Here is a 20,721-nt window from a genome sequence, read left to right as displayed (position 1 = left end):
CAGCTCTATACTTCTTTCCTTTCAGCATTGTTCTCCTATTGCTTGTCGTTAGGTGGGTGTGGCGTTATCAGGAAACCCAGTGAAGATTATGATATATTTAAATTAAAGTTGGCAGTTATTTCCAAGATACTTTCTGAGTCAGGTGGGTCCACTGGATGAAGACCTGATCATTCTGATGCATCTCCCTTTCACACCCCCAAAGTTGGTGCTGCCACATGTAATGCTGCATATGTGTTTTTCCATAGGATAAAGGTGCTGGTTAGATCCCTGCCAAAAATTATGCCCTCTGTGGCCTGTGTTAATATGGGAGGTCAGATTAGAAGTTCATAATGATCCCTTTTTAGCCTTAAAATCTATGAATGAGTCTGTTCTGCAAGCTAGATAACTGAGCCCTGAATTTATTTCATATATCAATATGCAATTATGTTGCAGCCATATATGATATTGCTGCACACATTTCAATCTTTCTGCATCCTGACATGATGGGATAAACATTATGATGTTGTGACATAACCACATCTTAATTTCAAGATGTTATTTTCCCCAGTAGCATAAACACAAAGGGCTGGTACCCATACAGTGGGCTAAGATGTACACACTCCGGATCTTTACATATTTAATCCTTGTATAAAACTCTTATCTGTCCATCTTGGAGATATTATTTAAGAACAGTTCATATTCTTATCCAAAAATTAAACAAACAATATTGATAAGGTCAGTGTTTGCATGGATTATCTGGTATGTAAGGGCTGGCCCATGGGAACAAAGCTTCTTGGGAGCAGCATTAACTTGTGTTGAGAGTTTGTTTCTTTGTTTTATTTTGTTTTCCTAAAATAGTACAGCTCATAAAACCACAGCTCAGATCTCTTTAGTGGAAGCAAATATGTATAATATGACAGAGTGTAGGGAATGAACAGGTGTGGTAATTAGATACTCAGGCTGATGTGCTGGATGGAATAAAGAGCCAATTAGCCCTTAGCCCAAGTCTGATAAAGAGACACAGGAAGAAAGTGTGGGTTGGGATGGATAGGGAGAACATAAACAGGGCTAGTTGAACCCAGCCACACAGAGGCCTCAAAGAAGGGAGACCTCTGTTCCCCTCAGATCCTGATGAGAGAGGCTGAGAGCACAGAAGATATTGTGAATAGACTGTTGCATGGAGACTGTAATGGTAGTGGTGGAGGGAACTCAAAATAAAAGGCACCGTAAATGCACAGCTACAGCACAGTTTCTTCAGGGCAAGAAGACAGGAGCAGGAGCAATCACTTCTCATCCATTGTAAATCCCTTTTCCTAAATCAGTTCTTTCTAAACTTTAAGGGTTCCAGAAAGTTCCAACCAGATGACTCTCTGACTAACTGATCTAGGAACCTAAATCTCATTTTCAAAAGGGATTTAGGAACTTAGGAGCCTGAATCCCATTGACAGTCAATGGGATTTAGGCTCTTAAATTCCTAAATGCCTTTTGAAAATGAGATTTAGGCTCCTAAATCAGTACAGTGTTGCAATGATGAGCACAGCAATGTCTAAATACCTTTTAAAAACTGGGCCCTAGTCACTTAGGCACTCTTGCAATTTTTGGCCTATGCCTTTAAAATATGAATTATACATAACAAGTTTTAAAAGTTATGTGTTTCTGTAAAACAATTAAGTAAAGTCATATATGCAAAAACAAAACAAAACAACTCACAATAATCTTAATGCAATCTTCAGTATGCGAGTTAAAATCACCTACACTTGGAAGATGCAATAGTGAAGGTTGCAATGGCAATGTGCACTTGGAGATTTCTGAAAATTTAGCAGTGACCAATTATTTTGAAGTGCCTCCATTTTTAGGTGCTTGAATTCCATTGACTTTCAGCGTGATTTAAGCTCCTAACTCACTTAGGTGCTTTTGAAATTTTTGTCTATAATGATTTGCTTTTGTTGAAGTTTAAAGACCCACATAATATGAGCAGTTGTATAAAGAGAATGCATACTGTGTTGGATGCTTAGTCGGAAGGATTTAGCTTTTGAATTTTCCCTGCATCTATTTGTGTGGCTTCACCACACATAAATTATCTGGTTTTTCTTTTTCCTCTGACATATGGAAAAATATATGAAAATTTAAAAGATGAGAGAATATCTGACATTTGAACCAGTCTCTGTTTATTCACATTTTAGATTCAGGCTGGAAGGTAATTCAAGAATCCATCCAGATAAAAAGGACTGCTGTGCAAAGTAAAAGAAAAGAACAACACAAGTAAAAGCACAGATCTTTAAGAACTATAGAGCTGCAACTCTGTTTAGCATTCAAGAAACTATCTCTAGAAGGGGAAGAACGTTACTTGGTATCATATTGCAAAAGGGCTGTTCAGCCCTGTTGCGTTCACTCAGAGCTACATATTTACTTTTGTCACTCGGTAGCAGCGATTGCATTATATCCTTCCTGCCGGGACACCAAAGAGAAACAGAAGGTTAAGTATAAATGGGGGAGGGGAAAAGAAGGAGGGAGAGCCCGCAAGAAAGAGAGGAAAGAACAGCTGAAGAGTAAAGGAAAAAAGGCCTTAATTGAGTAAAGAGTAAGTTACTAAGGAAACAGGGAGGAGCAGGAGAAGATTAAGTGTTGCATATTTGGGATTACTACTGCAATTGTTGTTTCTTTCGCTGATGTCACAGTGTGCGATAGTTTGATCAAAAGGTAACAGTTACATTTTATTAAACATACATAAAAATGGGAGGCACAGAGTCTGGCTTTGATGTGGCCTAGAGGAGTTTCCATGATCTGGGTCATGAATGCTGAATGGAAGACTTGTAAAAAGATGGTTTGCCAGAGTTTGCAAAAATAGCAAAAGGAAGCTGAACAAAGCAATGGGCATTCTGAAGGCCAGATCTCCAGGCATGCAAACTCTCACCCAGCCACTTTCTTGTGAGTCCTTCGCCTCGTAGGGGGATGTGAGCGGGACTTCAAAGTAAGATTCATCACTTAAAAATAATCCAATGAAGACAATTACAGCCTGACCCAAAGCCCACTGAAATCAGTTGGGCCAATGTTTTCAAAAGTGGCTGTCCAGCATAAGAAAGTAGAGGCCCAGCAATTCCTGAAAATCAGTGGGGCCTCAAATTGAGTGGGGCCTAAAGCTGGGAACCCAGAAATTGAATCATCCAAGATCACCAGTCACTTTTGAAATTGTAGGCCTGGGAGTGTTTTGTTTGACTTCAGTGGGCTTTGGATCAGGCCCTGACTGCAAAGTATGACAATATATAAAGTATTCTCTCATGGTGGAGATGGGAGAAGGCATTTCCAGCTCATTAAGAGTACATCTCCACTAGGATAAAAGGTTGCTAACTCATTTCAACTGACATTTTAAAACTCTAGTGTAGACAGAGCAAGTTGTAATTTAACATGTGTTAGCTGGTTTAGGTGAGGAAGCCAGCTAAGCCATCTAATTTCAGTTATTGGGTTTTGTGTGCAGAGGCTGGGTGATGTTTGTGACTTTGATATACAGGCAGGCCCACCAACAGCAATTCCCAGCCCCAGGGCAAAACGGTTCCATCCCACCTCTTCTGCCTGCGGCCCCTCCCAGAGTCTATCCCCACTCCACCCCCTCACCCACTCAGCCACCCGCTCGCCACTGCGTCCTGCCCCCCCACTCGGTCCCCCTCTTCTCTTCCACATTCCCCCTTCCCTAGGCAGTGAGTGTCAGTCGGGAGAGGAGCGGGGAGGCCAAGCAGGAGGGGAAGGAGTGGCAGGGATGGGCAGGGCCTGGAGTGGGGAGGGGAAGGAGTGTGGGCGGGGCCACAGGCAGAAGAGGCTGAGGCCTTTTTAAGTTGCTGAGCCTCTGGGCAATTGGTCCCCTTTGCCTCCCTCCCCCCACCTCCCCCAGTCAGCGGGCCTGTATACAGGAGGTCAGACTTGATGATCTGGTGCTCCCTTCTAGCCTTAAATTCTAAACTCTATGCTTCTATGTATTAAGATACAGCTCACCCTGTCTATACCAGGGTTTTAAAATCTGTTGGCTAACACATTTAAAAAAAAACCTTTATCTAGACAAGATCCTAAAAGGGCTTGAAAATTGGGTGGGGCTTGTGGATATCCAAATGGATTCATGGCAAAGTGAGAAGTGCAAAAGGCAGCCAAATAGTTGCATGATATTGCAACCACCTCCAAAAAAGAATTGTTTTAAAAATAACTTATTGAGGGCAAAGAAGATTGGGGGATCTAGAGAATCAGTTGGAGGTCAGCAATGTGAGGAGTAGGGATTTCTGCTGATTAAAGACAGGAGTGAGAATGGGGCATCATTTATGGAAAATCCAATTCCCACTCTGCTGGAGTTTGATGTGAAGTGTGACCCAATATTCACTGAAAGGGTTACTGAATTCTGACAAGGATAAAGACAGTCTCTGCTTTCACTAACACTGTGTAAATCAGGAGTAACTTCACTGATGTCAGTGGGGTTACTGTGGTGTAAGTGCGAGCAAAATCACCTCCTGCAAGTGGGTTAATATTAGAGACTGGACAGTTTGATTTTTTCATTGGCTTGTATAGCTATTTACACCTATGCAAAATGAATAGACCTGGGTATAAATATACTCCCTAACCAGAATTCTCCTCTCACTTACACTGGAGGTTGCATTTTACCCTCCCTTTGCAGAGGCGTAAATGACTACACAAAGTGCAAGGCAATGGAGAATCAAACCCTGGCGTTTAATGGGTCAGATCCTCATCTGGTGTAAAACATCATGTGGAGCTATGCTGATTTACAGCTGCTGAGGATCTGACCCGATAATGCTGCAATCACAGAGACTGATTCTCCTCTGCATTGATGTCAATGGAACTGCATCAGTATACACCAGCTGAGGACCTGGTCCATACAGCACAATGAGTGTGCATGGCATTTTAAAAAACAAATAAATGACGGTTTCCTGCCCTGGGGAATCTTACAATCTAACTGAGACATAACACAGCAAAGGATGACAGTAAACAATGGGAGGAAAAGGGGGAGGATGGTGGGAACAGTGAGAAATCATGACAAGCCTACTTTATATACAGAGGACATTACTTCCTTCTCATTGGAAGTATTTTATTGAAACCGGGATGGGATATTGAGTGTGTGTGGTTGTACTAAAATACAAATTTTATGTACACAAAGAACAAAACCTTAACTGTCAATCAGGCTGTGAAAGGAAAGCAACAAAAAGAGCACTAGGAAATTTCTGAGCCCCATGGGTTACTTGCTCTGCAACTGCCATCCTGCATTGACTCACAGGGCTGACCCTTCTCAGCCAGCAGACAGGCAGGGGGTAGTATACTCATCTGGCCTGATTTGCCATTGCCCTGCCCAAAGGTAAAGTGGATGTAAAACACTACCAATATGATTAGGATCATTTTACACTGGGTGACAGGGGATCAGGCTCATTACTATTTAAATGTGCAGAACACAGATGTTCATGGTAGGGAGAGAATTTTGAAGGCTGCATCTAAAAAAAATAACTCTTGTACAAAGGATCCCAATTCCAAATCCTTTTCTTCTCAGGCACGCCATACAGACCTGGTGGAAAGAATCTACTCCTCTGAGGCTGAGAGAGTGAACGCTGCACTATTCTCCCCGCCTCTCCCACCTCCACCACCAAATGGAACCGGCCATACAACAGTAAAAACTAACATTTTCTGCAAAGTTAAATAAACAGAGAAATGGGTTGGAAAATATTAAAGCAGGAGACATTGATGAAGCCCAGAACAGAAACAGAAAAGAGAGAGTTCACGTGTTTTCTCTTCATGACCTAACTGTTCGTAGCCTTTCAGAGGAATTCCCACTCGAGTACAGTGGTGACAAGTCATGTGTTGATCTGAAACTCAGAGTTTGGACATGTTTCTTCCCTTTGTTGTATTAGTACTTCCCATTTGCTTTACCTCTACTGAGTATGGTTACAGGAGAGTGAACACTACAAATCAGACTGATCCCACTGACTGTCAAAGGAAATTTTGCCATTGACTTCAATGGGACCAGGATTTGTCCACAAAGGATCAACTTCAGATCCATACTGATCTTGATTATATCTATATAATATACAGAGAGCTATCAATATGTTCTGTTCTCCCCTGTGCTGTGTTGTGGGCCCTACAGAGGATTCACCTCCAAAGAAGTACAAGTGGCGTTTGCACCACTCTCCTCCACAGGAGATCCTACCAGTGAAAGGCAGCTGTAAGTTGTGGAGGGATCTCTGTAGAAAATTCTCTGACACGGGCATCTCAGGGGACATGGTGAATCAGTGTCTTGACAATGTCACCTCCGCAGCCAGCATTGTCCATATTGTCACTGCACTGATCAGGTGCATCATCTGTGGGTGGAGGAGTGATTGTGGGCACCTTGTGCCACTGTCTCTCTCTTTCCACCAGCAGGGGTACTGTGTATTGATCATCTTCTATCTTCTGGTATCATTACTGTCAAGTAACCATTGCTGGTGCAGCTCATGCACTGCAGAGAGAATGTGTTATTGCGAGACAATGCACTCTTTTGTAGGGCAATATAAAAATATCTTGCTCAGTCCAGTCTTTCTTAAAATGCTGAAATGAATCCTTCCATATGATCCATTTTAAGGTGTAAGCCTGACTGTATTGTTTTAGAAAACATCTGGTTCTGTTGATGATTATTGGATAGCATTTGTGAAACATAAAAATATGAAACATGAAATCTATTAACTTTTTCCTGTTTTAAAAATATTTGAAATAATGGGACCAATCTGATAGTGTGTTCAGAAAGACCTCAATGGTTGGCAAACTGTAAAGGAAAAAAACCGGACCCCAGTCTCTTTCCACCATGAAAACTTCTGGTAAGACTTGCACATCTACATCTTTGCTAAATTGCTTTTTTGCTTTAAACAAAATGTCAGATATTTTGTTGTCTCCTATATGCTATAATGATCACAATTAAACAGTATATCAGATAACATAAAGTGTAAGCATAGATAGGCTAATGAGGCCATGTTTAGATCAGTATCTGCATTAGGCTCATGCTTGGGTTTGAGTTGGAAGCCATATTATGAAGAGGAATTGGATTTGATACTTGAATTCTTGTCAGCTATTTTTACAAGATTTCAATATCTAGTGGCCGAAATCACACAGATCATCTAATCTCACAAGATTTCTGTCAGTCATGACATCATTTGTTCTCATAGTTAATCTTATGACATTTCTTCTTATGAGACTTCATCTTTCCTCTCTTGAAAATGGCCATATGAACCACCGGGGTTCTCCTGAATAAGTACTTATATACGTAACAGACTACAGCCTCCCCTGTGGCTCAGATACACTTAATGCTGCTAAGAAGAGGTGGAACAAAGATGGTTTAAGCTACCTTTCTTTATCTTTCCCTAATTCTGAGGCTGATCAGGAGCTGGCCATGGCCCTGGCATAATTTAAAAAAGATCGGTTCATTCTGGCTGTGGCCTCTTTCCTAGTCATGAATCTGGCTTCAAAGACGTCAATGGCAAAGCACCTGTTGACTTCAGTGAAGCCAGGACTTCACCCTAGGTTTGTAATACTGTTTTATATCCCAGCAAAGTTAACTCACCATTCAGCTTTAGGGATGAAGGATGATCTTCTAATTAAGGCATTGCACTGGAACTCAGGACATTAAAGATCAGTTCTCTGCTTTGCCACAGTATTCCTATGAGACCTTGGGTCAGACACTTGATTTCTATGTGCCTCAGTTTCTGATGTGTAAAAATGGGGATAATAATATTTCACTGCCTCACTGCAGGAATAAAGAAATTCATTACTGTTTGTGGGGTGCTTGGAAACTGCAGTGGGTGTCTTGTAAGAACAAAGATAGGGAGAACATTGTGAAGATAGATAATTTGCGTGCCATACAGTTTCCCTTGCAGGAATTTGGATGAGCTCTTAAAAAGCAAAAGTTCTGGTCTGCGTGGATAGTGAAAGGTTCCACAGCACTTTTTTAGATGTAAGTATTGCCCCAGTGTCCTTGCTAAAATTTCCATAGCCTCTACTGTTCTACAATTTGCATTTGGCGGCTCTCCTACACCCTAGAGGTAGATATATTTCAGTAGTGCCACATGTGTAGCACATAAAGGGCCTTCTTATTTTCAGTTATGTGAAAGATACAAAATACCTAACCAAACAAAATGTGGACTGAGTGCTTTCAATTTAAATCTCTGCAGATAATTACCTCATCCACTTACCTGGAGCTACCAGTAGGAAGTATGTTCCAGTCCTGAAGGGTAGAAGCATGCAGCACAAATTCCAGTCCCAGCCCAACTCTCATGGATAATGCTCTAAGAATAGAAGAATGTAGTCTGTACCATGTTACTGCTGCCAAGCAGTATCAGCCATCACCAGAGTTCATTAATCAGTTTAAAAGACAAGTCTTCTAACCTGAAGTGTGGTTTAAAACTATTCCCCAGTGATATTCTGGGTTTCAGACTGAGATGCTTGAAAATAAGTAAAATCTGCTACTGTTTTAAAAAGAGTTCCCCAGAAATGGAGCATGCTTGGTTGCCAGGTATAAAATTCTGTGTTTTTACTATTTACTCCCTACAAATACATAATGGCAATAATCCACCTTCCTTCCATTAAAAAAAAAAAAGCAATTTAAATTATTTGTTATATTTCATTACTGGTGTTGAAAGAGCGATTGACAAGTATAATTCTGTTATGGCTACTTTGTACATCAAGTATTACAAATCCATTATTTGTCATAAGAATTATAGCATGGTAATTAATCACAGATTATTGTCTCCTAACTGTCTTTCCCATTGTACTATTCAGATTGTTAAATATTGCAATCACATACATGTTTTGCTATGTATCTCTGAACTGAAAGCAGTCAAGGACCACTGGGTTGTATTTTGAACACTTGATTAAAAAGAAAAACAATCCAGTCTTCATGAGGTGACATAATGTAAAGGTTAGATGCGAATGCTATCCTTGTTTCTTGCCAAGATTTTTTTAATTTATAAAATTGATGAAGGTATAAAAAAGAACATCTGTGTTGTAGACCCTCAGCAATATGAGTTGGATTTTTGTATATGTGTAGTTGCCCATGAAAATTAGGTACAGGCAGGGAAAACTTTTTTTGAGAAAGTACTAGTCTGCAGAAATACATAGCTATTAAGATAAAAGCAGATGGGGGCTTGGCTGGCTCAGTGGATTGGTAATAGGATATGGCACCTTTTTCTTTCAGGTTGCTGACTTGAATCAAGTCCAGATTGTTAGTGACCGAAAATTGCTGCAGTATCATCCAGTATGTGTTCAGTGGCCTTTGTCAAATGGGCTTATAGTTGCAGTCAGTTTCTTTTAACAGGTGTCCTCCTCTCCAGGACCACCCAAAATGGCCTCCTTGGGTCAGTCTGACCAGAAAGACCAAGATTTGTATGGACACTGCGAATGAACTACCCTCTCACCTCACCCCTATGGTATGTCTTCATTGCACCTTGGAATGAGCTTCCTAGCCCAGGTAGACAGACTCACACTAGCTGGACTCAAGGTAACATGCTAAAAATAGCAGTGTGGTTGCTGCAGCTCTGAGAGAGACCCAGACTAACCACCTGCGCTCAGACCCAGGAGGTCAGGTGGACTTGAGTGCCCAAGCTGCTGCGTGAGCTGTTATATCCACATTATTATTTTTAGCACACTAAATTGAGCCCTGCTAGTGAGAGTCTTTCTTCCTGGGCTGGTAGATTTGCTCCCATCTACAGTGTAGATACACCCCCATAGAGTCTCTGAATCAGGTCAGGGTGTAAATAATGTGGACAATGTAGACAACTTGAACCATCTCAGCCTTTGTTATATTTGTTCTGTGGATAAATATGACTCTGGTTTCCATAGCTGTCAAACAGCACTTTTTACTAGCAGTGCTTCCATTTTAATGAGATGCTTTAATTATGAAGATCTGAGCAGATACAATTTTCTCTGTTCCTAAATCAAAACTGGTTTCCCTGATACCTGTCACTCCCCTTCCCTCTCATTTGTTCCACCACTTTTCCCCTCTTTGCTCCATAACATCCTTGCTTATTAAAATGCTGTTCAAATAATGACATGAATAGAAGAATATGTCAGCTGTGCTTCTGCCAGTAACATATTCTAGATTGAGTGGCAAAAATTACATTTCTGTGGAGTTTAGGTTGCTTGGTGGTAAGTTGTCTTCTTGCAGACAGTGGAGTTGAGCATAACTCAAACATCTGAAAACCTGAACATGCCCAGTTAAGATTGCTCATTTAACTCTGCCCCAATATGCCCTGTTAACGCACACATCTTTACTCTGCCAACCCCACAATTGCTGAAATATATAAACCCATTCTCTCTCACCCATAGGAGTCCATCTAACACTGCTAAAGGACAAAAATTGGGGAAGTGCGGGAAGAGAGAGAGAACACTGACTATGTCATCTTCCTTCTGTTCCCATGGAGCTGGCAGTATCCAATGGGAATTATTTGGATACACTCTTGGTGCAGTCAGTGTGTTACATTAATGGTGGAGGCAGTAGTTGGGCCTTAATAAAGGTATGTTGGGGATATGAGGATGTGTGTGAATTACTTTGTGGTGTCTGACAACTGTGACATCTGAAAAAGCTGACGAGCCTACAACTGAGACACTTGCGGCAAATCATGAACATCAAGTGGCAAGACCGAATTCCTAACACTGAAGTATTAGCAAGAGCTGAAATGCCTAGCGTAGAAGCAATAGTTACTTCTTCACAGCTGAGGTGGTCAGGGCATGTCATTTGTATGCCAGAACATCACTCCGAAAATCCTCTTTTATCGTGAACGGAAGGAAGGTAATCGAGCTAGGGGTGGTCAGAAGCTACGCTACAAAGATGTCCTTAAGAGATATCTCAAGACAGTTGACATCGATGTGGACACATGAGAAATATTGGCAGAAAACCATGTACGATGGAGAAATGCTGTATCTGAGGCCATTGGAAAGGTAGAATGAAAACTATTAGCAACTTATCAGCATCAACATCAACTAAGTTACAACATGGCTCAAAACCAACAGAGAGACATCCCCTGCCCTTGATGTGGCTGATGTTTCCGTTCAAGAGCTGGATTCGCATCTCATCAGCATGCGGGAAAGTGCTAGCTGCTCTCTACAGTCATCATCGTTTGCGATGGACAGCTGAAGAAAGATGACAACTGTGACTATGATATGAGGAGATCTGTTTTGCACTGTCTGATGAGTATGAGCAAAGGGAAGACGTGCATATTTACCTTCAAGATGCAACACATCATTTCTGTGCAGAGCTGCGTGGGTTACACCAGTAGCATGCATAAAGCTTCTAATAAAAAGATATTTTCAGCAGTGAGGTGGAATATGAGAAGATTCTAATTCTTTAATGATGGTTAAGTGAAAGTGTAGGCTGAGATGTTATCCTGTGAGTAAGTGTAACTGTAAAAGGCTGTGATGTGGTTCTTAAATTGTACATGTGTGGTATTCATTCTGGGGAGTTGGCTAAATGTTGAGTGTACAGCAGGATCTGGAACCTCGTGAATCTTATAGTGCCAAAGGCCAGTGTGAGTCTGTGCCTACTGAGGCTGTGACAGGGTCCTCGAGGTGCAGCCTGGATTGTGGGATCACTGAGCCCTTCAGGTGCACCAACCTGGGCTGCCTCTGACAGTGTGATGCTGATATCAAGCTACAAACCTCTGATAGGCACTACACCTACACAGACACCCACAGGCAGGGACACACCCAACAGAGTTACATAAATGGTCTCCCAGCCACTCATGAACCAGCAATAGAGAGGCTCTAGCCAATTCCCCCCAGTTCCCCAGCCTTGCACCTCAGAACTGTATTGCCTTGCACTAGTCAGAAGCCTGACCAGTGTAAGTTCATTAAGTAGTTCGCCATACCCTCTGTGTGGAAATGGACACACACTAGCCTTTGTAAACTGAGCTGAGATTTCCCAAGCACTTCAACCAATAACATACTGTTTTTAGGTAAAATATCAAGATTAAATAACACCAGAAAGATACATTTTAAGTGATTATGAGTAGCAGGCATAGAGCTCAAAGTTGGTTACTTAAGAAACAAAAGTAAATTCACAATCTAAATTCTACAAAAATAAGCAGGATTTGAATCAAGCAATATCTCACCCTTACATATGATACAAGTAAATTACAGTTCCTCAGTAGACAGACTGAAGTCCCTTTTCCAGCCTGAAAACGCCCTTTCCCAGTTCAAAGTCTTTTTCTTCCAGATATTCTTTCAAGTGTTGAGGTGGTAGGGAGAGAGGCCAAGTGATGATGTCACTTCCCCCCTTTTATAGTTTCTTTCAGCTTGCTGGAAAGATCTTTGCTGTGACATAGGTGTTAGGCAGCCCCCATTGCAGAAGTAGTCTCCATTGGGAACATGCCTTCTCTGAGAGAAGTATCCAGGGATAGTGGATTGGGTGTTAATGAGCCATTAATCACCCATCTGGCTATTGATGGTTACACCTTTGTTATAACTGAAAGGCTAATTGTGGGTGTTTCCAACCACTCAACATTTCAGTAACACATACAGCAATACTCCATAATTTCACGTACAATGATAGTACATACAATCCAACAGAATATTAATGTTCAACAGATCAAGACTTTTAAAATGATACCTTACAAGGCAAACTTTGTACAAAACGTATCATAATCATATCACAGTACTGAATATGGGGCTTCCAGGGTGCTACTTTGAGGTACCGAGTGTCACAGAGGCATAGCTCAAAGAGGGTAGAGGCAAGGTGGTGTAACCTTTTTTTTTCTTTTTGTCCTTTAATAATGTTAGATAGAATCCTGTGGGTGAGAGCGAATGGGTTGTAAAAGGAGCTGAAGAGTTTATATATTTCAGCAGCTGTAGGGTTAGTAGAGTATGTGTGTTAACACACATTTCGGGGCATTGCTGAAAGATGGCAAAGTTAAGGTTACATGGGCAACCTTAAGTGGATTTCTTGGTTTTCAGAAGTTTGAGTTTTGCTCAACTCAGTGTTCTGCCAGGGAATGACATACTACTAAGCAACCTTAACTCTGCATTAACATAGTTTTTTTGCCATTGAATTTCCTAGTTTTTTAACAGGAAAAGAGATGTTTTTGGTAGGTGTTGAGTAGTCATTTAGGCTGTTGTACATATCCTGTCCTGCAGTTTGCATATGAAGCCAGCTATGCCCCCCCCCCCCCCCCATCCTCATACAGACACATACACCAGCAACCCCTCACCAATGCCTGCTTCGGAACACATCCCTAGCCCTGCCCCTGACCCATTCACTGCATTCCCCCTCCAACCTGGCCCCCACCCATTGGCATAGTTCGGGAGGCATTCACTCCCTGGTATTTATCCCTTTCTATTGCTGTTACTTCTCCTTCCCCCCATAACCTGACTCACATGCAGAGTTTGAAGCAAAGGACAACTATGTTACAGTGGAATAATGTTCCTGGTCATGTTTCAGAATGGTTGGAGGGTGGCGTTTGTGGTAGGGCTGGTGAGAGAAACAACAGACAGGGTTTCTGTTCCAAAATACTGGAAGTTTTATGTTTGAGAGAAAGATCCTCTAACCCCTGCCTAACAGATGTACCTCATCACTGAGAAACAGTAAGGTGTCAGAGCTTGTAATGGTCTATGCCATACAATACACATTCTCTGGTCAGCCATGAAACTTCCAGTTTCATGATTCATGTTCTTCTAACAGTTACTAAGAGCTTTCATTCTGTCGCTATAGCAATTATTCAGACACTCAGGCTAATTAGAGAAAACTATCACAGTTCCTGGACACAAATCTCTGATGCAGTACAGATCTGTTCTCATATATTGTATGAGGTGTATCTCAGAAGTAAGGCCGATGTCATTTCCACCTGAGTGAATTACCACAATGTCCAGTAGATCACAACCTCTCAAGTCACCAGTTAGATGCTGCACAGTAGGCAAAACACAATGCCAACACAGGCCACTTCTCTCCACTCTAATCATCCTATAGTCAGCAATGCACGTCATGACGTACTTCTTGCAAACTTCTGAAACCTCGTCATCCAGGAATCACGCAGAATCCACATGTTGGAAATTCTGACAGAGAGCACATTTCTTTTCTCTGAGAGGTCCAGATACCTGAGCTGTCAGTAGTAAACCTCTATGCTATGTTTCTTGAAATTAATCTGCCTTGAAATCAAAAAGCAGACACTTTCCCTCCCCACTTCTCCATTGGAGCTAGTAAAATAAAGATTTTCTTAAACAACCAATGCAAGGCTTGCCTACCACCTGTTCTCATGCCCAACCCTTCTGCAGCCGCAACCCTTCTTTCTGGCCCCACTCCCACACAAAGTCCTCTGTTTCTGGCTCCTCCCATCTGATAACATTTTTGGTTAGAATGGCTGCTTACTATTCTCCTGTGTTCACAGTAAGCGTTCCCATAAATTAAAGACAAATAATATGATAACAAAGACAACTTGTGTGATGTTCTTTTAATGCAATCTGGACTGGTGAATTGCTGTGTCATCCCAGTCCTCTAATCCTGGAGCCCGTCTTACTCTGATTTGCTGAGAAGACTCCCACTCCTGGGTGTCCACACACAGCCTCCAGCAAGTAAATTGCCCCCACTCTGTGAGTGAGTGCTTCTCGCCAGCCACTCTATGGTTTATGCAACAGAATGACCTCAGTGAATATCTCCAGTCCCAGATGCAATCCTAGGAACTTCTGTCTTACAATGTTCATTGCTGTTCACTGAACACTGCATACTACCATGTTCATCAAACTATAAAGGAGTTGATATGCACCAGCCTTGTCACTGCAAATGGAATCTCTAACATGCCTTAAACCAAATGCACTGTTTTAGATGAAATAAACAAATGTATTAAACTACAGAAGGATTTTAAGTGATTATAAATCAGAGGAAAGCGAGTCAGTTTTAGTCAAAATAAACAAAAGCCAAACACATTCTAAACTAAACTTAACACTTTCCGCAACTTTACAAACTTGGGTGATTCTCACCACGGGCTGGCTGGATTCCTTTCCAGCCAGACTCCCACCTGCGTCAGCACTTCAGTTGCTTGGTGGTGTTTGTAGGTGAAGGTGGAAAAGAGAGAGTGGCAAAATGTCTCCCCTTTTTAAAATGTTCCGTCTCTCATCCAGGGCTTCACGCCCCCAGCTCTCCCTTCAGAGTCAGGTGACAAACAATGTCCCTGTATGGTTCCCTCCATGTCCTGAGTCAATGAGATCTTTTGTTGATTCTTCTGTTGACATCTAGGCCAGTCCTTTGTTCCTGGAATGTTGTGCTGGGTTTGTTCTATGCAAGCCTTAATGAGATGTGAATTGCCCCTTTGCTCTTGGAGAGTTTTGCCTGGATCTGTTTTAAGCCATGAGACACATCTTTGGGCATATCACATAGTGATAACCATACACATGACATTGCAACAACTATATTACTATAATAACAATGTTCAGTATGTCATGAGCATTCCAAAAATATTTTGTATGACATACTTTGCATTAAACAATACACAATTACACTATAAGTGTGATCATGGGGTGTGCAGTGTGTCACAACTTACATCAAGCAATACAAGTTATTAAATCTTTATTTCACAGGTGTACAAAGGTTTGGACTAGAAACATTGGTGCAGGGAGTTCCGCGGAGCAATGGTGTTGGCACGCCCTCTCAAACTACCCAGACAAGCATAAAGTTACAACCCCTAGTTCAAATGACCCCAGGTTTGGGTCACTAACCCTGCCTTGCAACTTCTTGAGGCGTACCAAATTTCAAAGGAATCTGACTAAGCATGCAGATTTTAGAGTACTTATCTGCTGTGCCACTATAATTTCTTTTTAACAGCTGTACTTTTCTCATTTGACCTCATCACATTTCCCCTATTTCAACCTTAAACCATTGCAACTTAGCCAGCACTCAGAATCCTAGAGAAGAAAAATGCAGTCATCATTTTCATTTATTTATTTATTATGCATCATGTTTATTACAGTAGTGCCCAGGGACCAACCAAGAATGGGGCCCCATTATACTAGGTACTATAGAATACATAGTCATAGAAGGCCAGAAGGAACCACCAGATCATCTAGTCTCACCTTCTGTATATCACAGGCCATCAACACCACCCAGAACCTGCCCACTGAACCCAATAATTAAAATTAGACAAAAGTATTACAACCCACAGCAGACTAAACTATTATGTGCCACAGGCAGAGAATAGGAGGGACCAAGGTGCCTGAGGGCCCACAAATGGCAGGGAAGTGATTTGGTGAGATATACCCAGCTAATCCCAGCATATGACCACACGCTCCATGTTGCAAAGTAATGTGGGAAACCCCCCACGGTCACTGTGAATCTGACATGGGGGAAAATTCCTTCCCAACCCCACATATGGCAATCAGTTAGATCCTAAGCATGTGAACAAGAACAAGCTAGCTAAGCAGTCCCTGCTCTGAATAGCTTAGAATCTAAATAGGCAAGATAGAAAAAAGAGAGGAGAAAGGAAAATCAAATGTGTTATAAACAAGCATGACAGAAATCATTTGAGTAATTCTGTTAAAGTAATATTGGATCCTAGATTTGCTGAAATACTGGTGTTTATGTTAACATTTTTAGATTGCTCAAATCTAACAAATTTTGAAAGTTTTTAAGTTTCCCAAACTTTTAAATAATTTTAGTAGAAGGATACCAGCAAATGTTTTATGATCCCAGACTGGAGGTCTGACCCAATATAGTGCTGAGTAACTGTAATCCCATTGACTTCAAAGGATATTAGGAGGTCTGAGTAATTTGTAGAATTGTGTTTTTAAATGCCTGAGAAGTAAACTGTAATTGTTACCCTGTCCAGTCCAACCAAGCTGATTTTTCTCTTCTCTAGTTGTTCACTCCTTTAACATGATAGGTCATAAAGAACACAAAAAAAGAAAGTTAGCCCTTTTTGTTGTCTCCTTGTAAATAAATCTGTGTACTAACATTACAGGTGGATGAAAACAGGCAAAAAAAATTGTTTTCAAAATTGGGACTCATTTTTATTTCAGTTTTTTCCAGAGTTTTTAATGGTTTGTTGAAATTTTGAAACTTTTAAAAATGTCAACATTTTTTAAAAATTGAAAATTTTCTTCCAGCTTTGTAGCTAGTCAAAACCAACCAACCAACCAAAAAAAATCAATGAAAATGTTCATCAAAAATGTTCAAGGTTTTTTTTTTTCTTGGGGGGGGGGCCCCGCAGGGGAATTACATTGAAATCCAATATTCAACAAAAATATTTACAAAAAATATCAAAATTCAAAAAATGTTGATCAGCTCTACTATGTAGTACTTGCCATTATTTTTCTGCCCAATTATCTATCTCTCTACATTAAAAAAATGCTATTTTAGAAATCCAGGAAGTAACCAACCAGCAACCATTCAAACAGAATAGTAAATCAACTAGTAAATAAGAGATCAGTCTTGCTCCCATTCAGACCAGTAGGAGTTTTGTAGATTACTTCAGTGGAAACAGAGGAGGCTCAAAGTTACAAACAACATATAGTAAATGAAGAAAGGCAAATTCAGTTATGCAATTGGATACCAGTTTTAAATTCCCAAGGACAGAGGGTTAGCAAAACTAGTGCATTAAAAATATTTTAAAAGTCTTCAAACCAAGGACCTAATAAGGGACATTTTCTTATTTTGCTTAAGTGTTTATAGAGTTAATCCTTATGAGAGATGAAATTTCCAGAAAATATAAGGGAAGAGGCATTTTAGTTTTGCAGAAACTTGGATAATATATAATATTGATTACTATGATAGTAAAAACTTGCATTCATATCTACATTACTGTACTGACCATGCAGTATCTGTATACACATTTATCCATTCATATGTGTGTACCTGGTATGCAGAATTATGCTAAATTACTGCACAGGAGATGGCATAGCCTCATTAAAACCTGTAGGGCTTTTTCAGAGGGAATAATGAACTTTTTATAGCATTTTAAAACTAGCCTATATCATTTAATGGGGAATTATATCTCTGCTATAGAATTATATAGATTGATTTTAAAATGTTATAGAAAGGCTATAGTTCTTCATTACATTCTATAGCTTTTTATAGTAAATTCTACAGAAGCCTATTGATTTTACCCCTATTGCATTCTATAGGAGTTTTCTGTAAGAGTACTGTAGTGTTTTCAAAGAGCTGGTTTTTTTTAAAGTCCTTTTTCTCTGAGCCTAACTGCTGTTTTAGCCTCAATATTAATTAAAGACAATACTAAGCTAAAAATAGTTGTTTAGTTTATTGTATTCATTACTTGAGATGTCATGGACTGTTAGTCAGTTGATACTAGTGCATTCTAAAACCTTCATGCTGATACATAGGTCTAAAAGAGTGTGCTCAGCTTCGTTGATAATGTTGAGTTAAGGAGGCAACATAATCTAGAGGATAAGGCAGGGAACAGAGAGTTAGGAGTGGAGCTGTGCAAATGTCTGCCATTTAGAGGTTGTGCAAACAATTTCTTTTGGCTTTCACTTTTGAGTCTATATTTGGGAGGTAGGGTTGTTGCAGTCCTTACATTTCTCTAAGCAAAATTCAAATTGCAAGGTGAAATGCGGTCAAAACCGCTAAAATTTGCCTACCAGCATGTAACAAAGGGGAAAAAATTAAAAAGAGGGTAAGAAACAATTCCGAGGCGATGATTTTAACCTGAGAAAAGTCCCTGGGGTTTCTTCTTTACATTTGCTTTCTCTCTCTCTCTCTCTCTCTTCTCTTCCCCTCCCTCCCTTCCCCCCTTCCACTTTCTGTAAAATTTGAAAATAGAAAGCAAAAAACCCTCACATGTGTTAAATCATGCAATTAAAGTTGATTACTTATAAATATGAACTTTTGATCATTGTATAGACTGTTAAAATTGATTTCTTATTACCTATTGTTAAATAAACGCTGTGAGACGGGGGGAAAAAAAGCATGTAAAAATCGGATTAAATCCAAAATTGTGTATGATTTCAGTGTGAAAACCATTGGACTCAGATTCACATGAATGACTGGAGAACTTTTCATTGAATCCGGTCTGAATTTCAAGTCCATAATGAAACACAAATTAGGAGCGTTTTATAATATTTTGACATTTCTGTTCAGGGAATCTGTCTTTGCCATTGACTCAATGCATGATTATAGGCAAGTGACTAAATCATTCTGTGCCTGTATTTCTCAAATGAAGGTAATAATAGACAGAATACTCTCCTACCTCACAGAGCCATTGTGATGCTTAAAACTTACTTTTAAAGCACCCAGAGTCCTTTAAATGAAAGGTACTGTTGCCATGAGGTAGTATGATTTAATGAACTAGGAGTGGGAGACTGTGTTCCCTGTTCTGCTCTGCTCCTAATTCACTCTCTGATCGAAATAAAGTGAGTTATTTTTCATCTCTGAATCAGTGTACCCATCTATAATTGTGTATAACAATACTTGTGCACTTTCTGAAGCACACTGAGAACAGGGATGAAAAGCACTATGTAAGGACTAAGTTTTATTGGAAGTGCAATTTATTATATACCACATATCAAGCCACAGAGAGAATCTTGAACACACAAGTATAAAAAATATGCAACAATTGTCAGTCTATTGGGGTCAAATCCAGGCTTTGAATGCATGCTTTTACCAGAAAAACCATGGCTAGAAGTGTATTCTAGCCACAGCTCCTATAAAATTAGTAGAGGTCACTTCCTGTAGGACACAGAGTGGTGTTCCAGGGTAGGGCTTCTAGGGTGGGTGCAAGCATTATGGCACCTAACTCCCCTGAAATTCCCATGACCCCTACATGCTATACCTGGATCAGATCACTTGTGCTCACTATCATGAGTAATCTGTGTAGACAGTTGTGTAGAGGTTGGGTGAGCATTCCCAGGCTGGCTTGAATATGATGCCAAAAAATGTCATATGCATAATTAATTTGCACCTATTTTTTAATTCAACTTGAAGAAAGCCAGGATTTGATCCTCCATGTTCTTAGCTTTGCAGTCTAAGAATTCTAGAAAGACTTCCCATTAAGAAGAATTTCCCTTCAGAAATCTGAAGTCCCCAGTGAGCACCCACGTGAATTAGGACTAGCTCTACCATATATGCACAATAAGAGAGGAGGGTAGGTCATTGTGAACAGAGAATAGAGTTAAAATCGTAGAATCACAGAAATGTAGGACTGGAAGGAAACTCAAGAGCCCCCTGCAGTGAGGCAGGACAAATAATACCTACCAGGGGTTCTCAAACTTTTTGTCATCATGACCCCATTTTAATGAAGTATTTCCTGCCGGGACCTCAGACAGCATAGAGGATGCCAATATTAGGGATTGCTGCAAGCCCATCTGTTGATGGAGCGACCCCATTTGGGGTTGTGACTCACAGTTTGGGAACTGCTGAGAGACCATCTCTGACAAGTGTCTGTCTAATCTGTTCTTAAAAACCTCTTATGATGGGGCTCCCACAACCTCCCTTGGAAGCCTATTCCAGGGTTTAACTATCTGTGTAGTTTAGAAAACTTTTCCTATTATCCTAAAATGCTGCAGATTATCCAGTTATTTCTTGTCCCACCTTCAGTGGACATGGAGAACAATTGATCACAGTCCTCTTTGTATCATCCCTTGACATATTTTGAAGACTGTTATCAGATCCCCCCTTGGATTTTTTTCTTACGACTAAACATGACCAGTTTTTTTAACCTTTCCTCATAGGTCAGGATTTCTAAACCTTTTATCATTTTTGTAGTTTCCCTATGGACTCTCTTCAATTTGTCCAAATCTTTCCAA

General features: G+C 40.5%; 1 long non-coding RNA gene across 2 annotated transcripts in view; it reads left to right on the top strand.

Moving 5' to 3' along the window:
* Positions 1–10,511, top strand: part of LOC137146255 (uncharacterized) — a 35,954-nt gene extending 25,443 nt beyond the window's left edge. For both annotated transcript variants that reach the window (XR_010917875.1, XR_010917876.1), the window contains 2 exons: positions 9,302–9,413; positions 10,312–10,511. This is a non-coding gene — a long non-coding RNA (uncharacterized lncRNA). The remainder of the gene's footprint in view (positions 1–9,301; positions 9,414–10,311) is intronic.
* Positions 10,512–20,721: the final 10,210 nt, after the last annotated feature.

Source organism: Emydura macquarii, unplaced genomic scaffold (genome assembly GCF_026122565.2).
Source record: "Emydura macquarii macquarii isolate MOO-44397 ecotype Brisbane River unplaced genomic scaffold, CSIRO-AGI_Emac_v2 contig_431, whole genome shotgun sequence".
Classification (NCBI taxonomy): domain Eukaryota; kingdom Metazoa; phylum Chordata; order Testudines; family Chelidae; genus Emydura; species Emydura macquarii.
Note: the sequence above shows the minus strand (reverse complement) of the source record. Positions and strands in the feature narration are given on the sequence as shown.